The sequence below is a fragment of the Lynx canadensis genome, chromosome D4 (assembly GCF_007474595.2).
Source record: "Lynx canadensis isolate LIC74 chromosome D4, mLynCan4.pri.v2, whole genome shotgun sequence".
NCBI classification, from domain to species: Eukaryota; Metazoa; Chordata; class Mammalia; order Carnivora; family Felidae; genus Lynx; species Lynx canadensis.
In genome coordinates this window covers 54,637,100-54,654,433 of record NC_044315.2, presented here as the reverse complement: position 1 = coordinate 54,654,433, position 17,334 = coordinate 54,637,100, and the positions used below count along the sequence as shown (strand labels likewise).

General features: G+C 43.7%; 1 protein-coding gene across 1 annotated transcript in view; it reads right to left on the bottom strand.

Annotated features, from left to right (window-relative positions):
• ACO1 (aconitase 1) overlaps positions 1–11,104 on the bottom strand; it is a 66,402-nt gene extending 55,298 nt beyond the window's left edge. The window contains exon 1 of the mRNA XM_030294021.2: positions 10,970–11,104. The gene's annotated coding sequence lies outside the window, so the exon portion shown is untranslated. The remainder of the gene's footprint in view (positions 1–10,969) is intronic.
• Between the last annotated feature and the right edge of the window lie 6,230 nt (positions 11,105–17,334).

Genomic DNA, 17,334 nt, shown 5'->3' with positions numbered 1-17,334 from the left:
CCTAAACGTAAGACAGGAAGCCATCAAAATCCTCAAGGAGAAAGCAGGCAAAAACCTCTGTGACCCTGGCTGCAGCAACTTCTTAACACGTCTCCAGAGGCAAGGGAAACAAAAGCAAAAATGAACTATGGGGACCTCATCAAAATAAAATGCTTCTGCACGGTGAAGGAAATAAATCAGCAAAACTAAAAGGCAACCAATGGAATGGGAGAAGATATTTGCAAACAACATGTCAGACAAAGGGTTAGTATCCAAAATCTATAAAGAACTTACCAAACTCAACACCCAAGAAACAAATAATCCAGTGAAGAAATGGGCAAAAGACATGAATAGACAAAGAAGACATCCAGATGGCCAAATGACACATGAAAAAACGCTCAACATCACTCATCATCAGGGAAATACAAATCAAAACCACAATGAGATACCACCTCACACCTATCAGAAGGGCTAACATTAACAACTCAGGCAACAACAGATGTTGGTGAGGACGCAAAGAGGCTCTCTTTTGCACTGCTGGCGGGAATGCAAACTGGTGCAGCCACTCTTGAAAACAGCATGGAGGTTCCTCAAAAACTAAAAATAGAACTACCCTACGACCCAGCAATTGCACTACTAGGCATTTATCCAAGGGATACAGGTGTGCTGTTTTGAAGGGGCACATGCACCCCAATGTTTATAGCAGCACTATTGGCAATAGCCAAAGTGTGGAAAGAGCCCAAATGTCCATCAATGGATGAATGGATAAAGATGTGGTATACATATACAATGGAGTATTACTCGGCAATCAAAAAGAATGAAATCTTGCCATTTACAACTACGTGGATGGAACTAGAGGGTATTATGCCAAGCAAAATTAGTCAGAGAAAGACAAATACATGACTTCACTCATACGAGGACTTTAAGATACAAAACAGATGAACAGAAGGAAAGCAAAAATACTATAAAAACGGGGAGGGGGAAAGAACATAAAAGACTCTTAAACATGGAAACAAAGAGAAGGTTATTGGAGGGGTTGTGGAAGGGGGGATGGGCTAAATGGGTAAGGGGCACTAAGGAATCTACTCCTGAAATCACTGTTGCACTATATGCTAACTTGGATGTAAACTTAAAAAATAAATTAAATAAAATGGTTTCAAAAAAAAACATTAAAAAATTTTTAAAAAAGAAAAAAAAAACACAACTTAAGGGGCACCTGGGTTTTGACTCAGGTCATGATGCCTGGAACGTGCTTGAGATTCTCTCTCTCTGCTCTGCCCCCACTCATGCTCATGTGTACTCTCTCTCTCAAAATAAATAAATATTTAAAAACACAAAAAATAAATATTTTTCAATTTCTGGTTGTTTGTCGTTAGCATACAGAAATACAACTGAATTATTTTTATTTGGCCTTTATCCTGAAATTTTGCTATCCTCATTAGTTCTGATAGTTTGTGTAGATTCTGTATGATTTTCAACTGAGGTAAGCATGGCATCTACAAAAAAAGACTGTTCTACCATTTCAAAAAAAAAAAAACAGAATGGACTGAGGGTAAGAAACGAAAAAGGGGTCTAGGATAGCTCCTATGTGCCTCATTTGGACAAAATGGCAGAGCCAATGACCAAGACTGGAGCCAAGATGCTGGTTTTGGCTACAGACCTTGGGATGAAGACATCCAGCAAGCAGTTGCATAGGTGGATCTGGAGCTCAGGAGCTCGGGGCTGGGACAAGAGTTCAGAAGAACGGCAGCAATGTGTAGGCATTATGCCATGAATGCTACATCAATCCATGAGCACTACAGCCCAGTGACATGTGCAGAGTGCCTGTGGGGTACCAGGCACCTCAGCCATGTTGTCTAATGTGGTCCACCAGCAACCCTGTGAGAAAGGCATCGCCATCCCATTTTACAGTTGGGAAGATTGAGGGTTGGAGGGGTTAAGTAACCTGGCGAGGCCTTGTGGCTTGATCAGTGGCCAAGCTGGAAGTTCAACTCAGGCCCTGTGATGCCAGGGCTGATTCTAGCTCCATGTCTCCTCCCAGTAGGCAGCATAGGTGATAGAACTTACAGTCACTCCTCATACAAAAACCCAAATTAACCAATTGGATTTAAAAAATGTAACCTCGTATTAAAACAAATTTCACACTCAAAGGTACATATGTTAAGACTAGATAGTCAACCTGTATTTCCCCTAAAATATCCTTGATTTTGGCAAAATCTGCATGATAGGTAACTTTGAAAGGATGCGTTGATGTCAGTAACACAGCCAAACCAGCATTTAAAACGCAACTGATTCTTTTTTTTTTTATTTTTTTTAATTTTTTTTTTTCAACGTTTATTTATTTTTGGGACAGAGAGAGACAGAGCATGAACGGGGGAGGGGCAGAGAGAGAGGGAGACACAGAATCGGAAACAGGCTCCAGGCTCTGAGCCATCAGCCCAGAGCCCGACGCGGGGCTCGAACTCACGGACCGCGAGATCATGACCTGGCTGAAGTCGGACACTTAACCGACTGCGCCACCCAGGCGCCCCTAAAACGCAACTGATTCTTAACTGAGCAAATATGGGGTTTTATGAAACATACCACCCTTAAAACCAAACCCGCGGCTGGTCTTTATGCCACCACGAGTACAGAACTGTACTTTTAGCATGACTGTTCTAGCACAGCTCTTGCATATAACAGACCGTCAGCAATGATGTATTCACCTCTTGTTTTTCCTTGATCGTGCAGGAGGACAATCTTAGACTGGCACCCCTTCTTCATGAACTACGCTACAGTGTGTACTGTGCTTTGTAATTTTACAATAATGGTTGTAAAAGGATGATGAGGATAAGGAATAAGTCCTCCATACACGTTTATTTGAGCAACAGCCCAGGCAAGTCACACTATCCAAATATGGGCTTGTCCAGAGCTCTCTTCAAGTCGAGAAAAGGGAATGAAAACCACACCAGCATTCACGCACAACAGCCGCGCTAATTCAATAGAAGGTGGATTGACTTTTACAACAGACGACTAAGGCAGAAGAGGAATCTGAGAAATGACTGGTTCCGAAAGTATGAGATCATTCTGGTGGTTCTATGGCATTAAGGGATCCATACTTAACCTCCAAAACTTGGTCTGTCTCCCAAAGACATATAGTACTGAAAAAGACAGTTTCTTACTTTTGCGTGTTTGCAGCACCCAATCCCAAAGTCCTATGGTTTCCAATACACATTTAAAATCAGAGTCGCCACTTTTTACCACAGGCAAGATTCACTCCATCTCCCTCAACCGGAGTTTACTTCTTTGCAGATTTAAGGTAATAATACCTGCCCTGCACTGCTGTGCCCAGCTCACGAGGGCTGCTGTGATAATAAAACAAGGGAGTAGGTGAAAAGCACAGTGCACATTGGAACTCTATACCCGTGAGCTACCATTATTCATGAGATTGCTATTAACTTACTTCACGGGGCACGTGGGTCCTAAAAGTAGCCCACTTCTTTTACTGAAGGTTTAAATCTACATCTTCTTTTTTTTTATGTTTATTATATTTTGAGAGAGAGAGAGAGAGAGAGAGGGAGAGAGAGAAAACCCAAGCGGGAGAGGGGCAGAGAAAGATGGAGACAGATCAGGCTCGGAGCTCAAACTCACAAGGTGAGCCATGAGATCATGACCTGAGCCAAATCAGCTAAGCCACCTGTGGGCTCCTTAAATTTGTATCTTAAAACACAATGGATATTCTAAAACATAATCAGACTCACTCTTAATTAGTGGGGTAAAAAAGCATTCTAAAATCAGAGAAGAGGGGCTCCTGGGTGGCTCAGTTGAACGTCAGACTTCTGCTCAGGTCATTTCATGGTTTGTGACATCAAGCTCCGCATCTGCTTTAAGCACAGAGCCCGCTTTGGATCCTCTGTCCCTATCTCTCTGCCCCTCCCCCAGTCATACATGCTCTCTCTCAAAAATAAACAAACATTGATAAAATCAGAGAAGAGCTACAGCCTCCAGATATATATGTGAAAAAAAATGACAACAGATTACAAAGAAAAATTATTTTCCTCATAAAAAGTTGCCTTTTCATACTGGTTCAAATGGAAGATTCTTTTCATCACAATTCTTTAAACTCTTTTAAAATCCTTGCAGGTGAGATGAAATGTTCTCGGTCCTAGGCCATCTCTGAACATTTTCCTTTGAATGTGGTGCATCTCTTTTATAATAAAAAATTTTCTTTAATGAACTCAATTCAAATTAACTTAGCATATGTATTTCCGAGCAACTTCTCTGCATTAAGCTTTGCTAAGTGCCACAGAAGAAAGGGAGATAAGGAAAACACTCCCTGTTTTATAAGATGAGTACTATCTAACAAGGAGACTAAGATAAGCACACAAGTAACAGTAACATGATAAGGGTTATAAGGAAGGTCACAGAAAAGACACAGCTATAACCAGGGGAATCAAGAAAGGCTTTATAGAGAATTGGGAGAAGGAACGAGGGAAGGCTGATTTAGACTCGTAGGCAGAGAGGAGATCAAATGCAAAAGCAGTGAAGCAGGACAACACAGCAAGCGTTCAAGGACTGCACAGTTGTTCAGTTGGGCTGACATTAGGGCAGAATGTAGAGATTTTTGCTACAGCACCAGTGCATGCTTTTTACTAAAAAGACCCAACAAAGAATAATTTTTTGTTAATTTATGCAGTTGAAAATAAGATGCTATCTCCTGGAATAGGGAAAAAAAGGAAGTGCATTTGGGGGAAAGATAGGCCAAATGTTAATGTTCATAACTGTTGAAGCTGGGGATTTATACTCTCCAGGTCTATGTTTGACATGTTGCATTGAAAAACAGCTAAGCAAGAAATGCAAGCCGATCAACCTAGGGAAATGGTCAGCTGATGGCTTTTCAGGTGATGGTGAGATTCCTATGAACTTTCTGACCTCAGGGTCAGCTGGAGGGAGAAGAAAGGGCTGGGGTTGGAGCTGCTCCCCAGGGAAGCAGACAAGGCACCATGTGACTAAGGTCTATCGGCTACCCTTTTTTGGTTCTCCACACCTTTTGCTCCATACTTGTTCCTCTACTTCTCACTGGCAGAAAGGGAGAGGCAGGTGTGTAGGGCTGCTGCTAGGCAAGTAAGGAGTAACTCAGTCTAAGAAAAATGAAGGCAACTGTGTTGTCCCTTTGTATTAAATAACTGGGTGATTATTTTTGGTCATATCAAATGTAACGGTTGTTCAATTTTAATGCTTATATCAAATTTAATACTTAGGGCACCTGGGTTAAGCCTCCGACCTCAGCTCAGGTCATGATCTCACAGTTTGTAAGTTTGAGCCCTGAGTCGGGCTCTGTGCTGACAGCTCAGAGTGTGGAGCCTGCTTTGGATTCTTTGTCTCCCTCTCTCTCTGCTCCTTCCGTGCTCATGTTCTCTCTCTCAAAAAAAAAAAAAAAAAAAAAAAAAAAAAAACATTAAAAATTTTTTAAAATTTAATACCTGTTTAATACTTGCTAGAAAATACTGATAAGCAAAGTGAAGAAAAGTAAAAAATCAGTGGTACCCCATCACCAAGAGAAAACTACTCAGCATTTGGCAAACCCTTTGCCTTTGTCCGTGGGTGTGTTTGCCCACGTATACGTGCACCTGCTTTCTCTCCTCATAAAAACAGGATCACAGGAAAATATTCGTGGGTAACATGGTTTTAAATGTAAAAACTGTACTTCATGGCATCTCATGAAACAACATTTTATGACACTAGTTTAAGGGCTGCGTAAGAGTCCATTAAGGAACACTGGTACTTGTAACCTTGGACGGGGGTTAAAAAAAATACCATTTAATAAAATGTGTTGCTCTGAAAGGCCTCTTTCCCAATATTATTTTGAACTAATATACACTAGTATATATACTAGTTCAGAATTGTGATGTGACAATTAAAATAATATGTTAACAATTTTTTTAATGTTTTATTTTATTTTTGAGAGTGAGGGTGAGCAGGGGGGGCAGGGCAGAAGATCTGGAGCAGGCTCTGCGCTGAGAGCAGCAAGCCTGATGCGGGGCTCTAACCCAAGAACCATGAGATCAAGACCTAAGCTGAAATCGGAGGCTTAACCAACTGAGCCACCCAGGTGCCCCAAAATAATTTGTTTTATTGGGGGAGAAAGGGTGGTAGTAACATTGTCACCAGAGAAATAATCCTGTTTTCCTTTAAAAAATATAGGTTTTGGGATCTTAGTTTTTTTGTTTTATTTTTAGGTTGGAAAGGCATGAATACATACATGAATGTTGAAGGGTAGGCATACACATAGTATTACAAAGAGTAATAAGTAAAAATTCCCAGCTTTCTTCTACCCCATGTCACTGCCAAGAACTAGCTACAGGTACTTCCAAACATTACCTATTTTAAATACATGGACAAGTAGGGGCACCTGGGTGGTTCAGTCAGTTGAACTTTCGACTTCAGCTCAGGTCATGAGGTCATGGTTTGTTGGTTCGAGCCCCACGTCGGGCTTTGTGCTGACAACACGGAGGCTGCTTGGGATTCTCTCTCCCCATCTCTGTCTACCCATCCCCCCCTCCCCAACATATGCATGCATGCTTGCCTTCTCAAAAATTAGCATTTAAAAAATACATGGAAAAGTAATAGCACAGCCACATACCTTAGGTATACAGACATACAAATATGCATATATGTAGGTATACATATATATAATGTATATATACAGTATATAAAATATAAACACATATAATGAGGATTTTCCTTCCTTTTTTAAACATTACTTTTGTCCTTCTCCCTGGAATCAGAATAGCTATTAGATGCACTACTGATTTTTGCATAACAACACCCAAAATTCACATGCTGGCTTAGACTGAGACCGCTTCTGAATGGCAGTTGGGAATAAAAACACCTTCCCCTACTCACCATACATGGCTGTGTCCTCAAAACGTGAACATACTTGGCTTTAAACAACCTACTATGGATTCTTTCTCGATTGATTCCAAATCCTTTGCAGTTGCCACTTCCAGCTATATCTGTCTTAGAGTATCAAGTCTCTGCTCTTCATGGATATAGTCCTAAAGAATGTCCTTTTCCATGAAATTACCTCCTTGAAGCATGGCTCCTGTTCTGACATTCTGAGATGGGTCTGCAAACTATGGCCTAGCACCTGTATTTGTGAGTAAAGTTTTATTGGAACCCAGCTGTGCCCATTTGTTTGCATACTGTCTTCAGCTGTTTCACATTACAACAGCAGAGCTGAGTAGTAAGAGACTGTAGAACCCACAAAACCTAAAATACTCTGCCTCCTTACAGAAACGTTTGCTGACTCACATTCTAGAATAGGGTAAAAAACAGATTGTTTTTTCCCTACCAAAAGTTCTGGAGGAATTGAATCACATACTCCATATTCAGTGTCTTTGTCCAGGCTGAAGGGTTTATTTTTTAAAAAAATACAGATGACCCCTGAACAACAAGGGTTTGAACTGCATGGGTCCACTTATCTACAAATTGTTCTCAATAAATTAAATGTTCTCAGTAAAGTGTATGCATTTTCCTTATGGTTTTCTTAACTTTTTTTTTCCTCTAGCTTTATTATAAGAATACAGCGTATAATTAATGTAACACACAAAATTATGCATTAATTATTTATGCTATTGGTAAGGCTTCTGGTCAGCACTAGGCTATTAATAGTTAGGTTTTTGGGGAGTTAAAAGTTTTACTTGGATTTTCTACTGCGTAGGAGGGGTCAGTCCCCCTAACCTCCATGTTGTTCAAGGGTCAACTGTACAAACAAACAAAAAGCGCCCTGGCTCTGACAGTAGCAATGGTGTGCTGGTAAACGTTTAATCACTTGCTCTCGGCCACAGGGGAGCCCTGGATTATACCATTTGCTGATCTCCATGGTGTCAATAGTTCCATAATGGCTTACCTCAAGCTAAAAAATGTGATGTCACTGAACACGGAATTGGGAAGAGATGGCCACAAATGCTAGTGCAAACTAGCTCCAGCAAACCACTGGCTCCTCAGGACATCAGTGGCCCAAACGTACTTTATTTTTTTATTTAAATTTTTAATGTTTATTTATTTTTGAGAGAGAGAGAGAGAGAGAGAGAGAGAGAGAGAGAGAGAGAGAGAGTTGCGGAAGGGCAGAGAGAGACACACACAGAATCTGAAGCAAGCTCCAGACTCTGAGCTATCAGCACAGAGCCTGATGCGGGGCTCGAACCCACAAACTGTAAGATCATGACGTGCCTGAGCTGAAGTCGGACACTTAATCGACTGAACCACCCAGGCGCCCCTCAACCGCCTACTTTAAAGATGAAGACACTGAGGCCCAGAGAGAGTGTCTTGCCCAAGGTTGGCCCAGGGACTGGAACCAGGCTGGAAATCATTTCCCAGTAGAGTCTGGCTCCTTCACAGGGAGTTATGTCCTTCATAAAAGGAAGAGTAGAGGAAGGCAAAGGAAGTTCTTTGCCAGGCCCATGGTAATAAATGTTGGTTTTTATCATTATCTTCACAATTTGGGGCTCACGCTTCTTCAGCATGTGCTTTGAAGCTCACATCAGGGAGAGGTAGTGTTCTTCACACAAGACCAGGTTTCATGCGAACACTTGACAGTGGCCTGTCTCAATTAACCAGCAGATGCTGAGGCTACCAGACTGTAAACTCCAGAAAGAGAGGGACTGCCTGTTTGTGCTATTTTCCCCAGTGTCCAGTATAGAACTGGGCACTTGGTAAGTAGAGAGTCCATAAATATGTGCTCAAGGGATAAAGGAATGACACCCCACCATCAAAGTGGAGCTTTACTCCAAGAACATGGCAGGTATGCAGAGGTTAGATCCCATTCCCTTCTCCCATCTGTGGCTAGGGCAACAAGAGATGAAACATGCTCGTATGCTTGCAACATTTTTTTTTTTTAGTTTATTTCTTTGAGATTGAGATAGAGAGCAAGCAGGGAAAGAGGGAGACCGAGAATCCCAAGCAGGCTCCATGCTGTCTGCAGAGCCCAATGTGGGGTTCGAACCCACAAACCATGAGATCATGACCTGAGCTGAAACCAACAGTCGGACGATTAACCGACTGAGCCACCCAGACGTCCCTGCTTGCAACATTTCTAAACTATCAGCTGCAGTATCCAAGCTGCTTCATCAGAGCAGGAGAAGCTCTGTGGATGGAGGAGCAAAAGGGAGGACAGAGTTAGAGAACTGTCTTCCTTTGATGTATATATGTATGTAATTTCTACCTGGAACTTGTTCTGACAGAGCATAAAGCCAAGGAAAAATCCAGTGAGAGATCCCACCTACCACACACCACGATGCAGGACCTTGCTTTCTGGTAGGAGCTGAGGAAGGGCCACTCAAGGTGGCACATCTCTGAAAGTGGAAAGTGAACGAATGCCACGATTGGGTTATCATGATATTCCAATAAGGCTACACAGCTAAAAACAGCAGTGAACATGGCAGAAAGGAAGGCAGTGTTCTCTGGAAATGACTTTTTGACCACTTGGTAACTCTCACACAAACCCCTACACACTTGGCACGGGCTCCCCATGGGCATTTCGCTGAACCCACAGGTCCTGTTTGCCACATCACTGCCGCAATCTGGATGCACAGACAGATCAGCTCTTGGGGCACAGGAACAACCAGCCATCTGTGAACCTTGCTGCGTTTTCAGGAGGCCACTGGGACTCATCATCTCTTATGCGGAGACCTACTACTAAAAGTTGCCATAGTGAGGTCAAGCTTGGTCCCAAATACCAGAGATTAACACTGCCTATGCATGGGGTGCTGTATGTGTTTCCATTTAGAGCAAACATCCCAAACAAGAAGCAGGACCAATGATTAAAGCCTCCAAAGCATTTCCTACACCAGTGGCTCTCAAAGTGTGGTGCAGGAACTCTAGGAATCCACAAGGTCAAAACAACTTTCATAATAATACCAAAAGGCAATTGGCCTTTTCCTCTGTCACGTGTTCAGGAGTATACAGTGGAGTTTTCCAGAGGCTACAAGATGTGACAGTGCACCAGACTTGAGTGCAGAAGCCGATATAAGAATCCAGCTGACTTCTATTAAACCTGACATTAAAGAGACTGCAAAACTATAAAACAATGCCACTCTTATCAGTAACATTCTATTTTAGAAAATAAAATTCTCTGTTAATATAAATAGGTCCACTATTAAAAAAAAATCAATCACTAAATATAGCAAAACTTTCTGTTTTATATATATAGTAAATATCAAAAGATATAACCCACATAAACGAAAGCTTAGTATGCTAGTTTTTAAGTGTAAAGGGGTTTTTGAGCCCCCTCAAAAGTTTGAGAACAGCTGTCCAAGAGGCTGCCCATCCCCCGCCCACCTCTCGTCCTCACGCTTGTGAGGAGGGTTATGTATGTTAAGTACGTTGCAGGAAAGACGTGCCGTTCAGATATCTGGCTGAATTAAGAAAGGCAGCCCATTCTCCTTCCTGGATCTCTGAATTCATTAGGGCAGGCTCTGTGCCGAACCCTTCCATCTCACCCCATTCTCCCCTTATTACTTGGTGTGGATTCCCCAATCTGCCAGCTGTGGATTTCCCTATCCTACAAGTCCGGGCGCGGTGAGAACTCTCTGGTGAGACCCGCACACCCTTCTTGGGGTTAGGACTCCCCAGTGAGGACCGCACACCCTCCTTGGGGTGAGGATTCTCCAGTTCGGCCGGCCTTAGAGCCTGGATGAGGACTCCCAGCGAGGCCCGCACAACCTCTGTGAGGACTCTCCGGCGGCGTGCACAGCCGAGGCAGAGAGACGAGGAGAGCCATTTCCAGTCCCTGAACCCTGTCCCCCGCGCGGCACAGGCTGCAGACAAGGCGGAGAGGTCAGTCCCCAGGAGCCAGTCCGTCCCCGATTCCCCCCCGGGCCTTCCCCGGCCTCTACCCAGCCCGTAGCCGCTCCACGCGCCTCGGAACAGGCTCGCGCCGTCTGCCTCCGGGAAGAGGGGGGCCGGCGCTCCTTCCCCGGGACATCGGTCCCTCCGGGCCGGTACTCACCGCTAAGTGCACGAATGGGATCTGAGCGTGGGCAGGCGTCAAGTGCGGGGCACGCTCCCGAGCGCTGCGTGGATCTAGGGGCAGCCGCCTCCGCGCCCCTCCCCCTGCGTCCCCCTGGGCCACCCGCTGATGGGCGGAGCAGGGGCGGGGCGGGGGGCGCGGGGCCCGGGCGCGGCGGGGTAGCGGCCCGAGAGGTGGGGCGGAGTCTCTCCCGGCTGCCCCGCCCCGCCCGGCTGGAGAGACTTTGCCCCTGGCGGGAGGGGGCGGAGGCTAAGGGCCCAGCCGCAGGAAGCGGGCGGACGCGTGCTCGGGCCCGTACCATTTCGGCGGGCCCCGTCCTGGGAGCAGAGTGACTTTCGCTCGCTTTGAGGTATAGGGTGTGACTGTCCGGCTCGCGCCAGGAAGGGGTGGGGAAGAAATGTAGTTGTTTTTCTTTTTTGCTTTAAAAAATGATTTGGCCATAAAGGGAGAGTTTTCGTTCTTCAGCTGCTCCAGTACGTGTGGTCACTTGGCCCCTGTCCCCACCGCCACGCCCCTCTCACCCCCTTGTGCCCACCCCCGACCTCTACTCACGCCTTAATTCCTTGCAAAGCGTGCCAAGTGGGCCTCGGAACCACGCTGAAATATAATAGGACTTCGACGTTTCCATGGTTATGAATGCAGTTTCTGGTGTAAAAAAAAAAATTTTTTTTTTAACGTGTGACAACGATTTATAATGCAGGCTGTTTACCGGTTAGAAATGAGAGAAATGGCCGAGAGTTGACACTGAATGGACCTTCTTCACCAGACCTGCTTTTGTTGGGTGATTCGAGTTGCACCCTCTCTAGCAAAGCTGACTGACTAGAAAGAAGTGATTCAATCTTTCTAGATCCAAGGTGGTGAGGTTTTCCTGCCGATTTATATGGAAAACTACTGTAGTTTTCTATCTTGAGTATCTGAATAAACAGCTTATAAGATGAATAGCTAATAGCTAATACTAATTCCCATTGGTACCAGTTAGTTACCATTCTGTTCCTCTGTGCAGGGCCATATGATTGGATCTTTCAATATCTTAATCAACTCTGCCATCTGTCCTGTGAAGTGAAAAATATTACCCCATTTTGCAGATACGAAATGCCATAGCTGGGATTCAGTCCTCATGCCTGTCTGTTTCCCAAGTTCATACTTTTCTCATACTATTCTAGGGTACAAGCTATCCCTAATTATATCTAGTTTTTAAATATAAAGGGTTGTATTTAACTTTGAAAAATGAGATACTATATTTCCAATATGGGAAAAGACTTTCTTTCCACACACTTTCTAAATTCACATTCATTCATTCTTCCTTTGCACATTCTTTGAAGAAATTTTCCTTGAGTGTCTATCCCATGCCAGAGGTTCACCACAAACTGAAAAATAATAATAATAGAATTCCTTTGGAAGTTAGGTGATAATGTTCAATGATAACAGGCATATAACACAATAACTGATAATCCTTGGCAGAAAATAATGAAATCAAAACTCTAAAGGGAACTGGAATTTATTAATAAACACTGGTCAAAACCATGAAGGAAACACATTTAAGAGTTGGTGTTCTGCCACTTTGATTTTATGAAAGACCTACCTTAGTACCTGTTTTCGCTAACTGAAAGAAATCTGAAGAGGAATTTCGCTGTTACAAAAAAGATGAAAAGTGAAAATAACATTCAGTGTTTGTTTTGCAGCAAGCTGTTCCAGATGAGAGGGGCCCCATCAAGCTCCTTCCCTGCGAACTACACTCAGCACCTCAGCATCAAGCCGCTGTAGCTTTGGACTGTGTCTGTGAGCATCTGTGCTTGTATCTGGATTTATTTGGTGCATCTATTAGTAAGATGTGTCCTAAGGTATTGGAAAAGCCTAAGAGAAGCTGTATTTTGGGTCTGGGAATGCTGAAAAACTTTTCCACAGAAATTAATGGTAATTGCTTCTTTGCTTTCTGCCATTTTGGTTTCATAGGAACACTCTACTTTGAGAAAGCATGAGAAACCTGTAGTACCCACATCACTCGGCTTTGTTCCCCTCTAGAAAGTCACCAGTGACATGCAGATTGCAAATCCACTGGCCTGCCCTCTGTTCTTGTCCTCACTGACTGCTCTGTGTTACTTGACACTGGTGACTAGTCTTTCCTTGAAATTTTAACCTCCTTTTGGCTTTTAGAGCCTTCTGCTTTCATCACCTCTCTGTCTTTGATCTCTCTTTCTTAGGCTCTTTCACTATACTTTTTCTCCTCTCCCTTTACATGTGATTCCATATGCTGATGAGCTTTTATTCATTTATTTTCTCTGTGCAAACTCCCTGTTACCTGTAGCTGAAGCCTGCTGGGTCTCTGTCACTGTTCTTAACTCTCTTCAGGTCTCCACATGCTTTATTTCCAGCCACTTGTGGAGTCTCACCACCTGGATGTTCCAAAGACACCTGCCATTCTGCACATCTAAAATGAGAATTCGTCATCTTTTCTAACCATCAGTCTATCCCCTCCTTCCCATCCAGTTTCTTCTTCACTCTGAATCTCACATCTTGAATTTGGGTCTTATGGTGTGTTGCAAAAGCTAAACATTTAAGGGCTTTAGAACCATATTACTGTGCTTATACAGGGCCCACCTGATAAACATTTCTGCCATGGTACAAAAGACTCTGCGAGAGGTCTAGAGGAATGTATAAACCTTACGGACCTTGTGAGAGGAAGCCAGCCAGCCAGCTGTGGAGCTGCTCAGGCACCGCAGATCACTCCAGGGGCCAGTGGCAGAAGGACCTTCAGCTGAGGTGACTGCACTATTCTAGTAGCCTCACTGCCAGAAGTTTCTACTACTGTAAGTAGAACCATGAAGATGTGGTCAGAGACCTGTTATGCTCCGAGGAATGCCTTATTATAGTTCACACTGACTTCAGTTACTTGTATAAACTGGACTTCCTTGGTATAGAAAGGTCCTAAAAACTGTACCCAATTAACTTTGTATCACGCTTTCCAATTTATAATGCACTCACACACATATTATTTAAAAAATTTTTTTTAATGTTTATTCATTTTTTGAGAGACAGAGAGACAGAGCGTGAGCAGGGAAGGGGCAGAGAGAGGGAGACACAGAATCTGAAGCAGGCTTCAGCCTCTGAGCTGTCAGCACAGAGCCCAACGTGGGGCTTGAACTCATGAACTGTGAGATCATGACCTGAGCCGAAGTCGGATGCTCAACCGACTGAGCCACCCAGGTGCCCCTTGCACACATATTATTTAAGAAAAAAGAAATGGTGTCAGAGAAAGGCGGTCTGAGAGCACATTTATATGCTGTTTTGGAGAGACTGAGTTTGACAGTCTGACCACCTTTTGAGAAACACTAGTGGTGGTTCCAAACTGAGTGTTTCTTGGAATCACAGAGAGCACCTATTAAGAATACTGCCTCTGGTGTCCCCCACCTCCTAGAATGTCTGATTAATTAGGTGAGGGGTAGGATCTGTGCTCAGAGTCTGAGGAATTTAAATTCTACAGGTGATTCAGCTCTAGCAGGCCCACAGACTGGCACCAGGGAACTGCTACCTGGAGATATATGCTCCATAGGGCGAGACCATGTCACTTTGTTCATCACCCCTAACCTGGAGCCTGGCACATGGCAGGTGCTCAGTATGAGTTTCTTGACTCTTTCTTACTGTCACTTTCTTTCTGCCCCCTCCTCCATTACACTCTGTTCAGTGTTCTCTAGCACGGTGCAGAGGGGAAACATCTGGCAATGAGTGAAGCATAAGGTGGTCCTTCCTGAAATGCTTGAGGGGACTCTAGAATACCTACGTTCATTGCTGAATGTGTCTTCCTCATACTAGAGGAAGTTTGAAATAAATGTTTTCTGTTCCTTTAAAAAATGCTATATATTGATAATAAGGAAAGTCAGTGCTTAACTTCATCTTCGCCCTCCCTCCCAAGTATCCAACTGGTACCGCCTTCCACGCCTCTCCTGTACTTAATGTTTGTGCTTCTTTTCTTACCGCCCAAGTGCCTGAATCCTTGAGCTGCTTTCCCCAGACCCGCTGGCCATCTGTTTTACAGTTAACACTGCCACCCCCCCAACTTAAATAGTGATAAAAGCCAAATGTGATCAAATGTCCCATTGAATCTTCACAACAACCCTTTGAGGCTGGTGACATTCTTACCATTCCACAGATAAGGAAAGTGAGATTCAGGATGATTCTAACACTTCAACTGGCAAATGGTGATGCTGGGGTTTGAACTAAGGGTGATATAACTCCAGAGCTGGTGCTTTTAACCTCGATGCAATGATGTAGAATTTATTTATTTATTTATTTATTTATTTATTTATTTATTTATTTATTAAAAAAAATTTTTTTTTTCAACGTTTATTTATTTTTGGGACAGAGAGAGACAGAGCATGAATGGGGGAGGGGCAGAGAGAGAGGGAGACACAGAATCGGAAACAGGCTCCAGGCTCCGAGCCATCAGCCCAGAGCCCGACGCGGGGCTCGAACTCACGGACCGCGAGATCGTGACCTGGCTGAAGTCGGACGCTTAACCGACTGTGCCACCCAGGCGCCCCTAGAATTTTATTTAAGTGAAATCATGGGATATTCTGAGGCTATAAATCATTTATTCTCTGCAGAAAAGAAGAGGAACATCAGTGTTCTAGGAGAGAACTTTGGTCTATCACCGTCTAGAATTCCTTATTCACTTATTTTCAGGGCTTCTTCTCCCTAATCATAGAATGAAAAACCCCTGATGCAGCCCTGTAGTTTAGGTAAACATCGGTAAAGATGCTCCTCATCCTGGGGGATAAAAATATTGGAAGTTGGGGGCAGTAATGTCATTGTTCTGAGGCTGCTGCTCCTGACTTGATTTTTTTTTTTTTTCCAAGAAAATGGTTTGGTAACATCAACAAATGAGAGTTAGAAAAACAGCAAATTTGTCACTAGTTGGGCTCATTTCTGTTTCCGGTTTATGAGGAGACTGCTTTCATGGGTTAGATTAACTACTATTTAAAAATCTTACTACGGCCCCTATGCCTTTGTGCTCTCTTCATTCTTTTCCACCCATTAGTTACTTTGTCCTTCATTTGGGGTATTTCTTTTTGACCCGTCTTATAGTCACTATAAAAGCAGTGCGTTCCCCAAACTCATTTTTCCTAAGCTACAAAGCAGACTCACTGTATGCATAGCATCCACCTGGGCCCTCTACCTGTTGTCCCCACAGGGAACCAATGTGACATTATTTTCATGCTACTTGCTGTGTATGAGTAATAAAATACTTTATCTCTGACCCAAGAATCTTGTGTCTTCTGCCAACATCCATGAAACAGGAAGAGGCTTATTTATTAGCTTGTGTATGGTAAAATCTTAGTTGCTGACACTTTTGGTGACGTGATGGGATGCTGGCAGAGACAATCCTTTCTGGAAGACCCTATGGTTTGTGTTAGTGGGCAAGAGAGGACTTCCAGGATCTAGTAGCAAATGCTGTTACCCAAGTGGTGATCAAGGGGCACTTACGTATCCTCCACTGCCATCCTGTTAATGTTTATTTAGAAGCTAAGTGATAAGAAACAGGCTTGAAACAATTTACCCAAACGATGTTTTGGTTGTGCTCACTCTCCTCGAGAGTAGAATGAGAAAGGGATGTTATATGACAGTGGGGTGGCCAAAAGTGGCTGTAGCTGCTGAGTCAAGGAATCCCCAAAGTTTAAATAAATGGTGTCAACAATATGGAGATAGAAACTTAAGTGGATCAAAAACAAGTGTTGATTTGGATGAGCCCAAGCTGTGGGCTTGAAACTGGAAGTTGATGCAAGGCCTTGTTTATGGACAAGGAATTGCTCTGTCCCTCTGCACCTCCTGACCCTTCCCCTCCCCCATTTCCCAACTTCAGCTGCTTTCAGAAAAAAGCTGAATATGCTTGGGGAACTTCAAGAAGGGGGAAGCTCAAATATTTTTAGCTCTGTTGTGCATAATTGCCCAGGTTACAATTCTGCTCAGTTAGTGGAGGGGGTTGGGGTGCTGGATGCAAGGGTAGCTGAAGGCACTGAGGACTGTGGAGGAAGCTGCATAATATGAGCAAGGAAACTGGTACCAAGCCTGTCTTGAGGAGACCAAGGATTTAAAAAAAAGCCATCCTCCAAAGCCTGACTTCCTCCTCTCCCATCTGCATCCCCTTACCTTCTGGACTTCCCTTTATATGCCTATTAGGCTTCTTAATCCATTGGTCCATGTTCCCATAGTGTAGTGGTCCTCAGCCAGGGTGATTTAGTCCCCCCCTTCCGACCCTAAGACATTTGACAATGTCTAGAGATATCTTTGATTGTCACGACTAAAAGAGGGAGAGTGTGTTCTACTGGCATTTAGTGGATAGGAGCAGG